Source organism: Amblyomma mixtum, chromosome 6 (genome assembly GCF_055824585.1).
Source record: "Amblyomma mixtum isolate Tamu chromosome 6, ASM5582458v1, whole genome shotgun sequence".
NCBI lineage: Eukaryota > Metazoa > Arthropoda > Arachnida > Ixodida > Ixodidae > Amblyomma > Amblyomma mixtum.
In genome coordinates, this window is record NC_143017.1 from 7,051,918 (window position 1) to 7,069,903 (window position 17,986).

General features: G+C 47.6%; 1 protein-coding gene and 1 pseudogene across 1 annotated transcript in view; both read right to left on the bottom strand.

Annotated features, from left to right (window-relative positions):
• Positions 1-9,945, bottom strand: part of LOC149338145 (uncharacterized) — a 45,801-nt pseudogene extending 35,856 nt beyond the window's left edge.
• LOC149338141 (uncharacterized) overlaps positions 1-17,986 on the bottom strand; it is a 253,076-nt gene that overhangs the window by 160,799 nt on the left and 74,291 nt on the right. The gene's annotated exons all lie outside the window — the stretch shown is intronic.

Here is a 17,986-nt window from a genome sequence, read left to right on the forward strand (position 1 = left end):
GCGATATTAAACAAGGTCGGGGATAACACCGATCCCTGCGGTGTAGCTTTGTTGCCCAGTCGAATACCCTTCACTGTGTGTCCCCCCATACTGATAGTTGCCGTTCTGTCTGTGAGGAAATCACGTATGTAGTTGTAGGTGCGAACTCCTACGTCTAACGCACCCAGATTCTCCAGAATGGCCGAGTGCTTCACGTTATCGAAAGCTTTCGCCACATCTAGACCAACGACCACCCTGGTGTCTACTGTTGAATTGTATATGATGTGTTCTTTTAGCTGCAACATGACATCGCATGCAGACAAATGCGGTCTAAATCCGATCATGGTATTCGGATAGATACTATTGTCCTCCAAAAACCGGTTCAGCCGGGCCTGAATCACATGCTCCATCAGCTTGCCCACACACGACGTGAGAGAGATGGGACGCAAGTGCTCGAAACCCGGCCGTTTCCCCGGCTTCGGGATGAACACGAGGTTTGCGTCCTTCCATGCCGCCGGCAGCCGACCGGCCTCTCAACACTCCTGCATGTAGGCTGCGAGATGTTGGATCGACGCGTCATCCAGGTTTCTTATAATAATAATAATAATAATCTATATTTCCATCGGTATGATGGAGGAGGTTGTGGGTAAAAGCTGCTCGTAAACGGCAGCTTGACAAAGGCCCACAGCCCCCCTCTACAGGGCAACAGCAGCAAGGCATGGCACAACATAAATATACACATCTAAACTCTTCGCGATTTAGCAGAGCCAAAATAAAATACACTAGAAAGAAAAAAAGAAGAAAAAATAACAACAGTGCAATAAATACAGAGGGCACAAAGAGGTACAATAAACAAAAGATTAAATATACATACCATAGGAACACAGGTACAATTTTTAGGGGTGTATGCAGTGAAGCTGTCCTAATTCGCGTTTAGATATATTAAACAGGTCAGTTCCGGATTTTTTACAGTTATTTAATAGTGTTGGAAGGGTGAAGGATAATTTTTCCATTGCATAGTTGGTTCTAGGAGTTGGTACAATCCACTCCTTTTTATGACGGGTAGGGTAACAAACAGTTCTTTTTTCCAGTAAAGACAACTCATGCAGATTCAAGATGATTTTTTAATTCGCGCTGGAATGCAAGTGTTAGCTGATAATTGTATAGATTGAATACTGGTATTATGTTTGCTTTTGGGAAAAGACCTTGCGAGTGACTGTTGTATGATTGATTGAAAAGTATTCTGATAAGTTTTTTTTTTTGAAGTATGAAGATCTTTTGGAAATTTGTATACGTGGTTGTGCCCCAGATTAAAAAACAGTAATTAAGATGAGAGTAAAACAGGGAATTATAAAGCAGAATCTTTACATGATACGGAAGAAAAGCTCTGTAACGGGAAATAATGCCAACTGCTCGAGATAACTTCGTTAAAACAGCATCAATGTGACCATCCCATAGCATACTCTGAGAAAATGTAACACCCAGAATTTTGATATTATTTGTGATTTCTATTGGTGATCCACTATAAATTAAGCTTGCATGAAAATTTAACTGCCTGCATTTAGGTCTAAATATTACAGCTTTCGTCTTATTAACATTTATGCTTAAATGGTTCGCTATTGACCACGTTTTAAGCTTGGTAAGGAGAGAGTTCGCGTCGCTGTGTAAGATGTGGCAATCTGGAGCAGAAAGAAATATGCTAGCGTCGTCGGCATATAAAACATACTTAGGCTCAGTAGAGAGGTTAGTGAGATCATTGATGTAAATGTTAAAAAGAAGCGGACCAAGAATGCTGCCCTGAGGAACACCTTTGATTATGGATTTTAATTCAGAACGATACTGTTCAATTTGGACGAACTGCTGCCGAAAACTGAGATATGATTTAATAAGTTCGAGAAAATGTCCTCGGATTCAATATATTTCCAGTTTCTTCAGCAAAGTTAAGTGATGAATACAATCGAATGCTTTAGAAAAGTCGACATAAATACCAAGTATAAAGTTCTTTTTTTCAAATTCGGACAAAATAAACTCTTTCTGTTCCAGCAAAGCTAATTCGGTCGATTTATTCTTCCTAAATCCATATTGAGCATCTGAAATTAGTTTGTGTACATCAAAGAACGAGCAGAGCTGATTATGGATAAGCTTCTCCAAGCCTTTCGAAAATATGGGTAAGACGGATGTGGGTCGTTAATTATTCATATCATCGGAATCACCCTTTTTAAAGAGCATAGTTACTTTGGCGATTTGCATTCGTTTTGGAAAACATGCACTTGTCAAGCAAAGGTTAAAAATATGAGTTAAATATGGACATAAGACATCCTACACATATTTCACCGGACGTGTCTGAACTCCTTCGGCATCGCAACTTGAACTATTATTTAAAGAAGAAAAAACTGATGTAACTTGATCTTCTGTTACAGGGCTTAGGAAAGCAGAGGAATTATTTCTAACTGGCATAAAATTGTAAATATATTCAAGTATACCATGATCAGAATAATGAAGTAAATGCTCATTGAAAGATTCTGCTAGGGCGCACCCAGACACTTCACAGTCATTTATTGACAACTTCTCGATCCTAGGTGACAGTTTCGTGCGTTTGAAAATAGTGTTAAACTTTTTCCATACGAGGTCACTTTTCTTTAGGCAACTCTGGAATTCAGAGTAAATGTAACTAGATCTGCTTATTTTAACCTCCTTGTTTAACTTATTTCGGTATGTCTTAAATTTCTTTAAGGTATCAGGATCTTTTGTTTTGATAAACTGGTGGTAAAGCCTATTTTTTCGTTGATCTTTCGGCGCAGGGTGGGAGTTATCCAAGGCTTTCGGATTTTTTTACCTAGCTTAAAAGTTTTTATTGGAAAATGTCGCTTTTAAATTTCCAGGAATTGGTTCATAAACCTCTCGTAGCCTTCATCGGCATTCTTTATCTCAGGCTGAAAAAAAATGGGTGGTCGGCTTTTGCACCCTCCTAAATTCTGCTTCTTTACCATAACAAATATCGGAAGATGGTCGCTAAGACTGCATGATATAGCTCCCGCTGTGATGTTTGGGTTGTCAAAATTTGTCACAAAAAGGTCTAGTAGTGTTTTATTGTCTTTCGTAATTCGAGTTGGTAATGTGATTGCATTATCGAAACCGTTTGATGTAATAAGCATTTGCATGTTTTTCTGTTCGTTAGTGTTAGCCAACATATCTATATTAAAGTCGCCGGCCGAGGTGACAAAGTAACTATTTGCAGAAATAAAATCGAGAAACTGCCGTAAAATGAGAAAAAGCTTGACACATTTCCATTTGGGGGCCGATAACAAACAGAAAACACGTGCTTATTTACACGAACTGATAATATTTCAAAATAATCACATAGCACACAAAAAGAAGGAAGCAGTTCACAGTTTACATTCGGTTTCATCAACAGCATGACTCCACCACCACGACGATTTTTTCGATTTAAGCCGAAGGACTGATAACAGGAAAACCGAAAGTTGTCTTGATCGTCTTTACACAAAGTTTCAGTTAACATGACAGCGTCAAACAAAAAGGAAAAACTAGAGATAAAACAATCCATTTCTGCCTCTTTGTTGCAAAGTGAGCGAACGTTTAAATGAAGGCATTTTAGTGAACTTTGGTGGTGGTTCGTTGCAACTACGTTTACATCTTTTGGAAGAAAGTAACTATCATTAGCCATTTCAAACTCCGACAACACATTTTAAACCCATTTGTTGGACAGATTGGAACATGCTATGACGGAAAGTCACGCATATTGCGCACGACGATTGCCGACTGGCCACTTGCTTTGCGCAGGAATACATTTCCATTCCTGTGCCAGACATACTGATATGCATTTTGTTTTGCCCAGTCCTTTGCCAGTCGCAGCAGATGTCGGTTGTGACCAGTCACGTTTTCCATAATGGCAATGTTGCTTTTTTCATCCCTCAGTTTAGACCTTTTCTCGAGCCACTCATCTCTGACAGCTTGCCTGGTGTATCTGACTAATATTCCTTGGATCTTATCGGCCCTTGCAGGCAGGCGGTGAATTGCATCGACGTCTGCGCTCGAAAGCCTTGGGACTCCTATCGTGTCGGCCACTGCGTTTACTTTATCTAGCAGATTTTCAGGTTCACTGGCCTGAATTCCATAGAATTCTAGGTTCAGCTTTCTTCTCCTCCATTCTAGATCATTTACTTCATTTCGCAACGTTCCATTTTCTTCTTCTTTATTTTGGACCTTTTGCTCCAAAACTTGCAATCTCTTTTGAATGTCCTTGTGTCTTTTTCCTGAGTAGTTAGTCTTTCTAGTACTTCATCATACTTTTCGGACATTAGCTCCACAGCAGTTTCAATGCCAGCTACAGTTTCTTTAAGCGGCATCAGCTCATCTAATTTTCCATTTGTAGTAACGAGTAGGGCTTTAATGTCAGCTATATCGTCACTAGCCAGCTTGTCACCTTGATTGTCTCCTTTGCTCTTTCCATTTTTGCATGTGGGACATACCCATTTCTGCTTGGCTGACTCAGATTTACTTTTGTACTGCTTTGGGGTCAGCCCGGCACAGGTTCCGAGATGGTACAACTGGTCACATTCAACACAGGTGACAGAAACTTCATCGGGCGTAAACTTGTTATCGCACGAGGAACAAAAGTCTGTCGACATCGTGCGTTGCAGACAGTAATTTAGAAAAAAGCAGGACACTAGGGCGGCAGCAGTGGCAGCAAGCAGCACATATTCATCGAAGTAATCACAAGGAACGACACCAACCTGCGGAAAAGAAGAGCAGCGTTCAGGCAGTTGTCTTCCGTGCTGCAGCTGCCACCGAGTGCCGGGAAAGCCGAGCAGTCCGTCCTTTATCTTGAAAGATGGTCGCCTGTCGCGCCGCCGGTGGCTCCAGGCGGTTCGCAGATCTGGGCAGTTCTGCCGCACTTGCGCAGTCGGGGTCCTTCGTCAGTTTTAACGTGGCCAACCAAGCCGCGGCAGAGGCGAAACGACTTTTCAGGACTTCGGGATGAAAAGCCTCACACAAGTTTCTCCAACCTTTGGTACTCCGTGATGGATTGTCCTGCGGAAAAGAAGAGCAGCGTTCAGGCAGTTGTCTTCCGTGCTGCAGCTGCCACCGAGTGCCGGGAAAGCCGAGCAGTCCGTCCTTTATCTTGAAAGATGGTCGCCTGTCGCGCCGCCGGTGGCTCCAGGCAGTTCGCAGATCTGGGCAGTTCTGCCGCACTTGCGCAGTCGGGGTCCTTCGTCAGTTTTAACGTGGCCAACCAAGCCGCGGCAGAGGCGAAACGACTTTTCAGGACTTCGGGATGAAAAGCCTCACACAAGTTTCTCCAACCTTTGGTACTCCGTGATGGATTGTCCAGCGGAAAAGAAGAGCAGCGTTCAGGCAGTTGTCTTTCGTGCTGCAGCTGCCACCGAGTGCCGGGAAAGCCGAGCAGTCCGTCCTTTATCTTGAAAGATGGTCGCCTGTCGCGCCGCCGGTGGCTCCAGGCAGTTCGCAGATCTGGGCAGTTCTGCCGCACTTGCGCAGTCGGGGTCCTTCGTCAGTTTTAACGTGGCCAACCAAGCCGCGGCAGAGGAGAAACGACTTTTCAGGACTTCGGGATGAAAAGCCTCACACAAGTTTCTCCAACCTTTGGTACTCCGTGATGGATTGTCCTGCGGAAAAGCAGAGCAGCGTTCAGGCAGTTGTCTTTCGTGCTGCAGCTGCCACCGAGTGCCGAGAAAGCCGAGCAGTCCGTCCTTTATCTTGAAAGATGGTCGCCTGTCGCGCCGCCGGTGGCTCCAGGCAGTTCGCAGATCTGGGCAGTTCTGCCGCACTTGCGCAGTCGGGGTCCTTCGTCAGTTTTAACGTGGCCAACCAAGCCGCGGCAGAGGCGAAACGACTTTTCAGGACTACGGGATGAAAAGCCTCACACAAGTTTCTCCAACCTTTGGTACTCCGTGATGGATTGTCCTGCGGAAAAGAAGAGCAGCGTTCAGGCAGTTGTCTTTCGTGCTGCAGCTGCCACCGAGTGCCGGGAAAGCCGAGCAGTCCGTCCTTTATCTTGAAAGATGGTCGCCTGTCGCGCCGCCGGTGGCTCCAGGCAGTTCGCAGATCTGGGCAGTTCTGCCGCACTTGCGCATGCGGGGTCCTTCGTCAGTTTTAACGTGGCCAACCAAGCCGCGGCAGAGGCGAAACGACTTTTCAGGACTTCGGGATGAAAAGCCTCACACAAGTTTCTCCAACCTTTGGTACTCCGTGATGGATTGTCCTGCGGAAAAGAAGAGCAGCGTTCAGGCAGTTGTCTTTCGTGCTGCAGCTGCCACCGAGTGCCGGGAAAGCCGAGCAGTCCGTCCTTTATCTTGAAAGATGGTCGCCTGTCGCGCCGCCGGTGGCTCCAGGCAGTTCGCAGATCTGGGCAGTTCTGCCGCACTTGCGCAGTCGGGGTCCTTCGTCAGTTTTAACGTGGCCAACCAAGCCGCGGCAGAGGCGAAACGACTTTTCAGGACTTCGGGATGAAAAGCCTCACACAAGTTTCTCCAACCTTTGGTACTCCGTGATGGATTGTCCTGCGGAAAAGAAGAGCCGCGTTCAGGCAGTTGTCTTCCGTGCTGCAGCTGCCACCGAGTGCCGGGAAAGCCGAGCAGTCCGTCCTTTATCTTGAAAGATGGTCGCCTGTCGCGCCGCCGGTGGCTCCAGGCAGTTCGCAGATCTGGGCAGTTCTGCCGCACTTGCGCAGTCGGGGTCCTTCGTCAGTTTTAACGTGGGCAACCAAGCCGCTGCAGAGGCGAAACGACTTTTCAGGACTTCGGGATGAAAAGCCTCACACAAGTTTCTCCAACCTTTGGTACTCCGTGATGGATTGTCCTGCGGAAAAGAAGAGCAGCGTTCAGGCAGTTGTCTTCCGTGCTGCAGCTGCCACCGAGAATTCGGTTGCTGATCCCGTCTGGACCCGCTGCAGTCTTGGTTCTCAATCTATTTATTTTGTGCTCAGACTTCAGCAACCGTTATCGGCCTATCTAGGTCCGGGTTTTCCTGGCCCCCGTAATTCGGTAGTGGCTGTCCTGTACCGTTTGCGCAGCTCAAATACCGGTCCCGAACTTGAGATATGAGAGTAGCCGTGTCCCGTCAAATGTATGTACTAGCTTATGAAGTTGTTGTCTGGCCTCCAGTTTGGACTTGTCTGGATCTAGAAGATGCCGAAGCAAGTGCCATGTGCCTACCTTCCCGATGTTTCGGTCCAGTTTGTCACATATGTTGCCCCAGTTTTGCCTCGTTAAAGCGAGTGCGTACTCTTCGATTTCTTTGTTAAGCACGGCCAATTGCCTTCGCAAGTTCCTGTTCCCCCTTTTCTGCGTGAGTCGTTTTTCGAGATCCTTCTTCTTACGCCAGAGACTGACCATGTGACTATCTACTCCTTCGACGTCCTCGTCAACCTCCACCTCCTCCGTTGCTTCGCGGACCGATTGAATGACCTTTTTACTCCAATCGTCAATGTTACGATGCCCTCCTGCTGACCCGTGCGGACATTTCGGAAAGCCTCCCAGTTCACCGACGCTAGCTTCTTGTAGCGAACGACCGGTGGGCCGTTGTCTACTACAATTTCAATAATCTTATGGTCGCTGCCGAAGTCTTCGCCCGTGTTGCACCATGTGGCGGGCGGAGATGCGGCCTCCGGTGAGAGTTAAGTCCGGAGAAGTGTCCATCGAAACGCTGTTACCCTGGCGGGTTGGTTTCAGGGGATCCGTCAGAAGCACTAGGCCATTGTGTTGAATACTGGTCCATAGTTCGCGTCCTTTTACCTGCGTGTATCTGTACCCCCATGCCGAGTGATGCGCGTTAAAGTCCCCGACTATCAATAGGGGTCCTCCCTTCGCGATCACTCGCGCTTTTGCAAAGAGCTCATCGAAGCCGCATTCACGCTTTTAGCGTGGCGGGCTATATACATTAAGAACGAATAGACTTCTGAATTTTCTCTTTTGCGGGATTATCTCGATGAATATGTGGTCTAGATTTGTAGTCCCGGTATCGTGCTGCAGCACTGTTAAATTCCTCTTGACAAGGGTGACCACTCGCGTGTTGTCACCTCGCCCCGCGTACGATTTGTAACTCGCTAGCTTGGCGTTCTTACCGCACTCCTGCAGCGCGATTACTTCGGGTTTGTCGATGTTCGTCAGAAACGTTCGGAGTACCGCGCGTTTGCGACCGAAGCCCCTACAGTTCCACTGCCAGATAGTATTTCAACTGGGACGCAGAGCCATTTTGAAGGTTATGAATCTGTTGATACACCCACTGAATTCTCTCATCTCTCCTCGCCATTTCGGCGCGCATCTCTTCCATAGCAACGTTCAGGTGTTCTAAAGCGGCCATAACTTGCTGCTGGAAACTTTTATCGTCCTGTTCCTTCTTATTGAATGGTCTTTCCAAACCTTGCATGCGGGTTTCAAGGTCCTGCTCGGGACCTCTTTTCTTTTTTGTTGCAGGAGGATTTTCCCTAGAGATCTCTGCGTGTTCCCTCTGCGGCGGCGCCGGCGGCGGCGTTTCTCTATTCATCGGCTGCGAAGCCGTGCCTATCGCCCTAACCTGTTCCTGCAGCGCCTTAACTTGCGCTTGTAACAATTGGTTCTGTTCTTTGAGAGCCTTGACTTCATCTGAGTCCCGAGAGACACTACTCACGTAATCCACTTTTATCGGTGCCTGCGGCTTCTGCGGCTGTTGCTGCTGCTTGAGTCCAGAGTCCTTCATCATCGTCCTGGACGGTGGCGGCTGCAGGCGCGGGAACGAAACGGAACGGTCTCTTGGACCGTTCCGTGAGACTCACTACGGCCGTCTCGACGACTGAAGCGGACCTTCTGTTGCTTCTTGGCCTCCTCCTCGGCTGCTGACTTCTTGTTGGCCTCCTCCTCGGCGGCTAATTTTGCTTCCCACTGTCTCTTCCTGACCACGTATGGCGTACGGAAGAGTTGCTTACAGTGTTTGTCTCCCGTTAGATGGTCCTTTCCACAAAGGCGACACTTGGGAGTACACCGGTGATCTTCGGGTGCCGATACCACCCCACAGCCACGACACTTCGGTTGTTCACTATCGCACACATCGGAGCGGTGACCAAGTTCCCCCCATCTGAAGCAAACTTCGTATCTCTTCTTGAACAGCCGCACGGGGTGAGCATGCCTTCAATCCTGACAAATCTTGGAACTTCAGCTTCCACAAAGCTGATAATAATGGTGGATGCCTTCCCCATCCGACGCACTCCAGCGATTGTTCGATTATGCGGATCTCTCTACAATGCTTTGAACAACTGCTCTTCCGTGAATCTCTCACAGATCCGATGGGCTACTCCTCGCCCACAATCTTCTGGTGCGACCAGGTGGGCCACCACTTCATGCGCCTCGTAGTCGAGTTTAAAGCTACGGATTGCGGCTACCTTCACGCCTCGACTAAAGTCCAAGGAATGAAAGAGCACCGTACCTTGCTTTCCGTTCACACACCATGAGTTTAACAATACTGCAGATTGGGCGAGTTGGTTAACATACATCTTGAAAAATTTAGCGCGACAAACAAGGACAGAAAGAGTAGACGACACGAGCGCTGTCAAGGACAGAAAGAGTAGACGACAGCGCTCGTGTCGTCTACTCTTTCTGTCCTTGTTTGTCGCGCTAAATTTTTCAAGATACACCATGAGTCCTGCTCCGACCAGCTTATTCCGGCAGCCTTGGCGAGGGCCTGACTGATCAGCGGGCCCGACGTGCGTTTGATCACGGCTAGACCTTCACGAGGCTTAATAATCACCTTGATGCCTTCCTCCGGGAACTTCGGAACATTCATAGCGATCGACCTTTCGGCCAGCTTCCTCCGAGCCGCTTTTGGAGGGCCAGGAGCGGCCCCCGCTGCCATTTTGTCTCCGGCTTCCCCGCGTCCGACGCGGCGCGGCGCCATCTTGGCCGCGTCCTTGGAACCTTCGAGAAGCTTGCGTCGGCTCTTCGCATCAACCATGGAGGAAAGAAGGAAAAGAGGAGAGGCTGCTACGTCACATTTTTTGAAGCCGGAAGCGAGGGCTCCGCCATGACACTTGGCCGCTTTCTCAGCCAATGGCATGCGAGCGCCGCGAAGATCACCGCGAGCGGCGCCAGCAGACGATTTCGCGCCGCGCCAGGCTGTCGGCAGCTGTCAGACACGGCGGAAAGTGAGACTTCTGCTCCCATTGACAACAAAGACGCTGCGATGCCCAGCTGCTGCGTTCCTGGATGTTGGTCGCGCACGCCAGGACAAGAACCGGCCGTCACTTTCCACACGTAAGTATACTGCATTTTGTTTTCGTATTTAATTGACTACGTAATGAGTAAAATGCATGCTCGCAGAACATAACGCACGACACGGCGTGAACGTGGTATTCGTACCGCCCCGGCCTTATTGGTGGCTCTTTGTCCGAGTGCAGTGAATAATTGTTTTCAAACAGGTTTCCGAAAGATCCAGAGCGAAGGAGGCAATGGACTGAGGCCGTTAGACCAGGCCAAAGCGACTGGGAACCAGCAAAATGGACCTGCGTATGTTCAAAACATTTTCTGCCCGAGCGCTTCGATCAGATGTCGCCGCTCGTAGTTCGTATACGTGCGGATGCCGTCCCCCTTCAGGTGAGGAACCACCTCGATATATTCTCAAGAGATTGGAAAGAAATGCTCTTATTGAGAAGGTGTATAGCTTGACTGCATGTATGCTTTCAATATGACGTTGTAGGTGTTCATGCAAGAAATAGAATGATTTGCGAATAAATGGCTTTAGCTAGACGTTATGATCGAGTAGCGCGGCTACAGTATTCCCGAACTAATAAAAAGTAATTGTGTCATTACTGCTAAACTGGCTTCGGTTTATATATGGCTCTGATGAAATTCTGCTTACTGTAAATGATTATTTATTTATTAGCTTACGCACTCCCTCATTAGAAGAAAATAAAAAGAGATACTTGTCATCTATAGCATCGCGCACACCACAGTTTCTTTGGGGATTTCCATTCGATATTATTACTTGTAGTGTGCAAATGTTTGCGCCTAGCAGTAATCTGTATGGCGGTGCATTTGTTTGTTGTTATCTCGGCCATAGCGTCTGGGAAGTGTCACTGTTTTATAACTAAGAGAGTACTGTGATTCCTTAAAACTATAGTTCGTTTACAAAGGAGATCATAAAGAAGTTTCATAAGGCATATAGAGCACCGTACGTATTTGCTCGCGTAATTTGCGCACGTTTTTTCTTTAATTAGGGCTCCAAAAAGAGGCTGCGCAATTTACGCGCAAGCGAGTCATCCGAACACGTCCTAAAAAATAAAGGTTGGCACCCCTCGCTGGCAAACAAAAAGGTTGACTCGTCCGCCCCGCCCACGCTATGTAGCTCCCCGCGGGGTGGCATGACGGCACGTGCTTAGCTCAAAGCAATAAACGCGCAAAGATTCAATCGCGAAGTCAGCAGTGGAAGGAGATAACGGGCAATAAAACGGGGCCCTTGCGCGTGGCCCGGCTGACTAGCGGCAAACCGTATAGCAAACGGCACGGTAGAGTTTTGGATTTGGGGCGCGCGCAGCTGTTCGTCCGGGATAGCGACCGCCAGCGCGAGCAAGCCGGGTAAACGGCGCAGAGTTCGCACCCGCGTATACATGCTGGTGGTCTGGCTCAGCATAGTGCGCAAAATGTGCGAGTATTTTTTTTTTTAATCCGGTTAAATGTTTGAACTTTTTGGGGTGCACAATCTAAGTGCGGGCGCAAATTACACGAGTATATACTGTAAATGTCTGACTTTGTCAAAATAAAATTCTATTAAAACGGCCGCTCACAATTTAGAGTACATTATAACCTGTCATACTGAGTATTGAAAAGAATAGCTTTGTAATGTGAATGCGTCATGTACACCACCGACTTAGGCTCATGCTTGATGGCAGTCACTGTCAGTTTTTTCAAGAGTAATCAGGGCTTTGATTTAGCTCGATTGCTACTGAATCAACCAGAAATTACCTGCTTCCTAAAATCAGATTTTTCTCTTTTGTGGTAAATGAACGATACGCAGATTTTCAAAAAGAAGTCAGTTAAGTAACATCAGCAGTACATGTCCAGAGTGCAAATGCTAGTTCTTGTTCATGAATCTATATGCTGTAGCTTCACAGGTGGACATGTACTATTGGTCACTGATGTTCAAGAATAAAGGCTGCAGTTAGCAGTCTCCCAGAGCTTTCTTTAGCGTGCCTGCACCACTGTCCTTTAGGGTGCAGGGTCACTGAAGTATCGTATTTTATAAAAATATGGAGTGCAGGTTTTTCATGCTATAGAAGCCGGAATAATCAAGAGAGTAATTAGTGTACCATACTTACAATTTTAGTTCTAGATATTCAACACAACTGAAGGTGATTTTGGCCTTTCAAACTAGTAGTGTCAAAAGGGGGTGATCATCCCACTGCACGCAGCAACAGAGTAAGCACTAGCATATAAGTTCTAGCATATAAGGGGATTCTTTACCACCCAACATTTTTAAGAGCAATGATTTTGTGAAAGGACTAGAAAGCCATATTTTGCATACTTAACATATCCTGTTTTCCTTCCAGAAGAGTTATTTGTGATGCATTTTGCATTCATATCATACATGAGGTGTGTTTTGCCATTTATTACCCAATGTTAGCTTTATCATATAGTTGTTCTTTTAAGAAATGTGTTGTTTCCCATATGTTCTTCCTCGCAATTTATATGTTCTTCTTGTTGTATGCTACATTTGTATGCCCATCCTGCTTGGGCCAAAACATTGGCCTGAAGTATATGTAAATAAATAAAAAATATAAGTTTTGCAACCTGCAACAAATTCATGTTCTTAAATGATGAAAACACTTTTCCACATGCATTTGGTACATATGCATACAGAGGAAAACCTTATCATTCTACCAGCCGCAATTTGTACACTATATTAATCATTCTTTAGCTGTCATCATGCCTTAGTTGTGCACAGCTCAAATGCCCGTCTTATGTGCTGATTATGTTGGTTGGCTCGTGGTTTTGACAAGTATAAAACAGCATGTGCACACAAGTCCCACATATAGCACACAACAAACAGAACAGAAAACTATGCTATTTCTATACTGTTCCAGGCTAGGCAGATAAGAGTCTAATACAACAATGCAACAATAGAAATAGTGTCAGCAGGGTACTCTCTTTCTTTGCATATATTACAGAAAGGAATACATGAAGCAGAAGGGAGGGAAATGATTCACTTTTTCTACCAGCTGGGACAACTGTTACCAATTTTTCAAGTCACTTCCACACAGTGCTCTAATTACTTTGCATTTACATTGCTTAAATTTTATCAACTTTGCGATGCAGAAACAACTACCGAGAAATGAAAGCTTTCACACAATTGGGCAAGAATGGTCCACAAATATTTTTCTGTCTCAAAGCCCTCATTTACTGCCTTCCTATATGTTTTTACTCTCTCTGATCGAATAGTTCATGGTTGCATAGTGATGTGATTCAGTTGTGCATTTCTTCTTCTTTCTAGTATATTTGTTGAATCCTTTTTATGTGTGTTCTCCTTCCATACACGAGTGTTATCACTTTTGTTAAAATATTTTGCTTGCTTCACGTAGCAAGCTATGTTTTGTAATAAGTGCTGTGCTGTATCAAACCTTTTTAAGGCTCATAATTTGATTTTCCAATAAACTACAAATTTTGGACTTCACTAAAGCGTTTAATCAGCTGAATGCAAGAAACTGCAACTCGGCGACGTGATCGCAGGTCGACTCGGCATCTCGGTAAACGGTAAGTTGCGAGGTACAGTCTTTGTAAAAAGTTTAGAGCCCAGGAGGTTCACTTCCAAACTTTATAATGGGACTCCAGGAGCATTCATGTATGTCCTACCTATTGCAGGAGGCAGTAGCAGAAATCTTCTTATGTCCAGGAATTTTGGAGCTCTTGATATCCATTAAGAACGACAGAGTGTGGCTAAAAAGAAAACCCCCCTGGGCTCCAAACTTTTGACAAAGGCTGTACACTCAATCTTACAATGGCATGGCCTTACACTTCACCACCCTTAAGCGCAAATGTTTTAAACCTAACACTGCGCATCCTAAACCCGGCTATGTGTCCTTACGCTCGCACAACAGCACTCGATCGAGACAGCCGCGCGGATCGGTCGATCCACAGGGTCCATATCGGAGAAAACTTGCACGCAGTTGACATATCGCTCGCACAGCGTACAGTGAACAGATATGGTACGCTTCAGACTGCTTCGCGTATCGCTTTGCTGACGGATACCATTGGATGCGGCGCGGTTTTCTTGGCACTGCACGCTTCGGTGAGCACAGCGCGGCCCACGCATATCGGTCGCCAACAATTGTGACCGTCATGCAACATGTAGACGCAACGGGTATACTTACAAGGACACGGTCGGGACGAGTTTGTATTTATTCGTGGTTAAAACAGCGCGGGAAAAATACACAAAAATGAAGGAACACGCAAAACACGTATACATACACAAAACAAGCGCCGACTCCCAGATGGCTTTTTCTTCCCTCGCTGCTGTAACCATATAAACCAGCGTGTCACCGTCGTCTATCGCTTTATGAGCCGTCGGCACTGTCAATTTCTCCTTGTAACAAGACTAGCAGCGTTGAGGGACGCAACCGCACAAAACGCGAAGCCGAAAAAGAATAGCGAAGCTGCAGCGCCAAGCCTTTTCAGAGAAAGCTGTCGCGGGCTTCCAAAACAACCGCTTTCGTCAAGACAGCATCCTGAATGAACTAAGCGCACAGCAATGAAGACCGGCACCGACTACAGGCCTCTGGAACTTTGTGCCTCCCGCGGACCACAACGATTGAATAAAAATGCGAATTTCCAACTCTACTCGACCGGCTCTGCCGACATGGGTGATGCGTGAAGCAGACGACGCCGCTGCGCCCAACGCTGCTATTGGCTGCGCCGCTGGCCAAGGAATCCCAGTAGGCCTTGCGAAACCACGTGACTTCCTGCACGTTTTTTGTAACGCGGCTCGGATAGCGAGGGCCTCTCCTATGGTTTCCTTCCTGCATGGCATCAACCTTTTTTTTTTAGCGTTTGGACCCAACTGATGTCATAATCTTCCGGGTCTAGATCCGTACCTTCGACGGTCACCTCCATCGACATGGTTGGTCCACAAAAGCGGCGGTAGACCGGCGGCGAAGGGGCCTCCGGGCCGGCCTTCCCGGCCGAAGTCGAGCTAGGCCTAACGGACGCCTAGCGGTTTCCAGGTGGTACACACAATATCGATAGTAAGAACCACGCCGTTGCACTCACAGGGACAAATTTGGTATCCACAGGATCCTGACATGCTGCGACGCACAATGGTACCATTGAATCCCAAATCCAACGAAAACTTCCGGTGGAACGAGAGAGAATTTGTGGAGCCGACGTGAAGCGCGTCCGCACTCCTCGGCCCCAGGTTGCCAACCTCCGTGCGCCCGAAAAAAAATGGCGGGGGCTTAGCTTTGGTTAAGCCTGGTAGGTTGCGAAAGCAAAAGCGCATCGCCTCCAACTGAAGGAACGCAGTGCGCCGCGTCTACAGCTCAGGCGTGGCTACCGGCCGCCGCTGCGCGACGACTGAAAGCATCTTGGAACGCAGTGCGCCGCGTCTACAGGTCACGCGTGGCTATCGGCCGCCGCTGCGCGACGACTCAAAGCGTCACGGAACGCAGTGCGCCGCGTCCATAGGTCACGCGTGGCTACCGGCCGCCGCTGCGCGACGACTGCAAGCGTCTTGGAACGCATTGCACCCCGTCTACAGGTCACGCGTGGCTGCCGGCCGCCGCTGCGCGACGACTCAAAGCGTCTTCGCAAATTTGTTTTATATTTTGTTTTTGATGTTGTTGCGACTGAGAGAAAGAAAAAATGGCTGAGGCTTAACTTGGTTAACCCTGGTCAGATGTGAAGCATATTGATGGCTAGGCTTGTTAATACATGGCTTTCCTTGCTTGAATACTTGATCATTTTAATACAACCACTAGAAGCCTTCGTCGTGGCGGAAGACAACGGCATGGCTACAGCGGAACGCCGACTAACCCCGAGACGCGCGTTGGGTGTGCGCCTGGATTGCCACGGAAGCCGCGTCCGCCTGCCCGGTGGAGCGAGCGTTTCACCTACACCGAGTGTGAACGCGCGTTCGAAATGCGCGGGAATGCCCCTCGAGGACATTCCGGTGTCTGGGCGATGGCATCGTTCTCCCTCTCCCAGCGCGTGACGGCGATCTGTCGTCACGTCATGTGTCACGTGGTATGTCACGTGGTGTGTCGTCACTGTACCACGTGGTCTGCACGGCGTGCAACCACAGCGACGGCGCGAGGTGGACCCTCATCTTCCTCTGTCGTGACGTCATGTGTCACGTGGTGTGCACGGCGCGTAACCACGGCGAAGGGCTGTAGTGTACCTCTAGTAATATGCTTCGCATAAAACAATCTACAGCTGGTATGACGTCACAGCGGCAGTAGCGCCACAGGTGTGCGTCGCGCCACAGGTGCGCGGCGTGGCGTAACTGCAGCCGGGCTATCTGAAGGAGCGAATTGGTCGCCCTTATTCACTCCGCTAAAGGCCAAACGTAACTCAGCCGGGTCACGCGAAGGCTTCAAAGTGCGAGTAGTTCAGGGGGGCACTTTGTTGACCTAAAGTGCGGTGAGGCGAAAGCCTTAAGCGCAGTGTTGCTGCTTGTGTCACTGATGTGTGGTTAAGATCTTAAGCTTCGCCTCTAAGAGTGGAATGAGACAGCGTCTTGCAACACTGCCAGGGAGTCCACAGAACGCCATCGCTCATTCAGCTCTACGCTTGGCTCGATGGTAAATTGGTTTAAAGGAAATGTATCGGCTCTTTCCTCATTGGTGTTGCATAACCCTCCTCGCAGCGGCGCCCCTCCTCCTCCGCTCTAAGAGTGTGTTCGTCGTATTTTCCCATTTTTGTTTATTTACTGGATGTTTCTATTGCACTGATCTGTGCACCTCGTTTGAATTATTCGAAGCGGCGACTTGGGTTTCCCCGCGTTGAACTTACCCTGATAGCGCGAAACTGTTACCACGCTCAGCAATTGCTGGATAAGTGTTGTATTCGGCATTCGAGGGGAAAGGCAAGAAATTAGCTTATGTTCTGAGCGCATGCAGCGCGAATTAAACAAACTAGATGCACCATCAGTATTCTCTCTGTAGACTTTTTCAGAGCTGGATTCATTCCTCTTAGGACAGTGGCAAGCAGTAGGTCAACTGCACACATATTTTCCTCTGGTGCAAAGTAAGGAGTGCAAACGTTATAAGAAAACTCAAGTCGGTGTTACGAATAATTCAAACAAGGTGCACAGATCAGTGCGATAGAAGCATCGAGTAGACAAACGAAAAGGGGAGAATACGAGGGACACACCACGATACGAGGAACAGGAGGAACAGCGGGCGGGAGGAACAATACGAGGAACAGCGCCGGAGGAGGAGGGCCGGCGCTGCGAGGAGGGTTATGCAGCGCCAACGAGGAAAGAGCCAATGTATCTGTCTCATATCTCGGTGGACACCTGACCATTGCCATAACGGGAAGGGAGAAAGATGGCAGTGAACGAATACGCCGTATTAGCTACCCTAGTAGCATGCTTTGTTGCCTCAATGTGGCCACAACGTTAGCTTCTAACATTGCCTTAACGTGGCTAGCGTCCTCTTTTTGCCACGTTAACGCAACATACATAAGACAACGTTGAGATAATATTGCTCCAATGTTACATCAACTTTCAGTCAATGTTAAAGCAACTTCTGGAGACAATATTAATGCAACATTGCTGCAACATGTTCTTAATGTTGATACAACTTTTTATTCGCACACATGCAACATTCCCACGACAATGTTACTGCAATATTGCTGCAATGCTGTCATCATGTTTCAGAAACTTTCAGGCAGCATTCTAAATCACTGAAATATTTCAGCAATCAATGGCTGCCGCTCAATAAAGTGATCTCTTGAAAGGCTAAACAGTGTACAATGGCATCGTCATACCACAATGGTTACAGCAGCTT